At 40.8% G+C, this 2,439-nt stretch overlaps 1 long non-coding RNA gene across 1 annotated transcript in view; it reads left to right on the top strand.

The window, feature by feature from the left end:
• The window catches only part of LOC118478845, a 49,489-nt gene extending 48,527 nt beyond the window's left edge, over positions 1-962 (top strand). The window contains exon 2 of the long non-coding RNA XR_004859313.1: positions 300-962. This is a non-coding gene — a long non-coding RNA (uncharacterized LOC118478845). The remainder of the gene's footprint in view (positions 1-299) is intronic.
• The last annotated feature ends 1,477 nt before the right edge of the window (positions 963-2,439 follow it).

Here is a 2,439-nt window from a genome sequence, read left to right as displayed (position 1 = left end):
ATGTGTGTGTGTGTGTGTGTGTGTGTGTGTGTGTGTGTGTGTGTGTTTTTTGTTGTTCCTTTTCTTTTTGGTGTTTTTGATGGCGGTGTTTTCTTTTGGTTTTGGGTTTGTTTCGTTTTTCTTTTCTTGGGGATGGAGGAGGAGGGGGAGGGGGAGGGGGTGGTTCAAGGACATACTTTTTTAAATACCAAGTACTGTATTGTAGCACGTAGTTTGAAGACGCAGGAACAGACTAAAACGAAACAACCCTAAACCATCACGATGTCAGTGTGAACTTTTTTTTACCTTTTCCTTTACAGATGACTGAAAACTGAACGGATGCAAATAAGTGTTGGAAGTCACGAAACTGATGTCGCGACGAGATAACCAATAACCTTGTCTGACTGAGCGACCTTCACCTTCAAGATTACAGGTAACAATATTACTATTGAAGCTGGTACATCATTGTTTTGATGCATTTGATTTGACTCTGTAACTGCATCGTTCAAACGATTTCTTTAAAACTACTTAGGCACTTGAACTGACAAGTTTAACTTCCATCTCTAAACGAAAAATAGACAAATGGATTGAGAGCCTTGAAAACGCCCTAAATATATCCAGTTCAAAAGCGTCTGTTTAGAGATTCAAACTTGGGCAATCCGCGCCAAAGAGCCGTTGCCCCATCTGATATAAGTCTTTTCTTTGAAAAAAAATTTCATATCTCAAACTGACTTTATCTGGTAACTTTTCTTACGTCAAACACTGGATTTTCGAGCTCTTGTGACCTTATGTGGTTGCGAGCACCATAGAACTCTTACTAAACTAAAGTAAAACACTGAAATTTTCTTCATAGCATAAAACTGTTACTCAACTAAACTAAAACAGTTAATTTTTTTTCATAACCTAAAATTCTCACTAAACTAAACTAAAACACGGCGCACTCATATGACCTTATGCAGTTGCAGGCGCCGTAAAACACTTACCAAAAAAAACCCACTGACTTTTTCTTCATAACGTTTCCCGCTCTCTGGCTGCATGCATGTCTCAAGAGTGGCCACCACTCACGGGGTAGTAATCTAAGAGAGTGTATACGGTTGTTCACCGCGTGAGTTCCCCCCCCCAAAAGCCGCTAGCCTCAGACCCAGGTCTCCGCGGCATTCTGGGATGTCCCGGTCTGACTTGTGACTGACAGGGAACACAACTGGCGGGACAGGGGAGGCTACCCCGTCTGACTGTCAGGACTGAAAATGGAAATTAGACTAAATTGACGTTTTCTTTTTCTGTCCAGGATGATTCCCCCCCCCCCCCTCCCCCATTTTTTCCCTTTTTATTCCCCTACCCCCATTGAGATTGGAAATATGATAGATGGGGCAGTGGTGGAAAATACAATGTAGTATGTAATAATTGGACTAGACCGCCAATCTACCTTCTCTATGTCTACCTCTAAGACAAAGCTGTATCGTACATACTCCTTCAAGATGATTAGTTAGGCAAAACCCAGAAGGCCATAGAACTGAACCATGGCGGATGGCTGATGGCTAGGCGATCATAAATCGCGATTATATGACCGTCTAGGCTGATGGTCAAACAGTATTATCCTAGGGCAGTCAGTCATATTGGTGTGTCAGTAAAGCAACGTACCATTATTTATACTATTATTTGCATTCTTAAGCTGTGAGCAATGCCATGAAATGGATTAATATTATATTTACACAGTGTTTTAAATATTGCGCTTCCGCACAGACTGGGAAAATGAAGGACAGGGCAATTGCAGGAAATGTACTGTGTTGAGCTGAGCTAAGGGGGATGGCCATTCGCCACTTGTTTGGATCATTGTGGAATGCCAAAAATGCTTTAGTGTTTGTTAATGTACAAGTTACCAGGAAAAGGGTAGTACATGTATTTTGAATTTCATAGTGATTTTGATGTCGTCTTTATGTTGAATGAGGACGAGCAGTGTCCATAATATCAGAAATATCAGTTCTTGATATTTGACATGTTTTTAACATTGCAGATAGATGTCTGTTCTCATATTTCACTCATTATGTGAATCCTACTTTGTACTTTTCACCAGAAGCTACATAAATCGAGAAAAAAGTGGATGAACAAAAAATAGAAGAACTTAAAGAAAAGGCACCACTAAACAGAATTGCCCTTGCTCTAGATAGCCCAATTATCTGGATTTACCGCCTTTCGTTCCTTTCTTTCTTTGTCGAACTTTTCTCGTGGACATTTTCCCACTTATTGCGTCTTCCAATTCAATTATTCAACACGCTCTAATTCTCTTATTTCAACGACCTTCTTACGTAAAAGTATTACTCAACTCAAGTAGTGCCGAAATCTATTTTATCTCACATCTCTTCCACATCCACCTTCACTACAGCTCTCTTTTCACCCCAACCCCCTCCATTTCCCCCATATCCACATCCCCCCTATTCTTCTTGCTCCTCTCACCTCGCC

Source organism: Aplysia californica, unplaced genomic scaffold (assembly GCF_000002075.1).
Source record: "Aplysia californica isolate F4 #8 unplaced genomic scaffold, AplCal3.0 scaffold01043, whole genome shotgun sequence".
NCBI lineage: Eukaryota > Metazoa > Mollusca > Gastropoda > Aplysiida > Aplysiidae > Aplysia > Aplysia californica.
The sequence above is the reverse complement of the archived record's forward strand: the minus strand, read 5'-3'. Positions and strand labels throughout refer to the sequence as shown.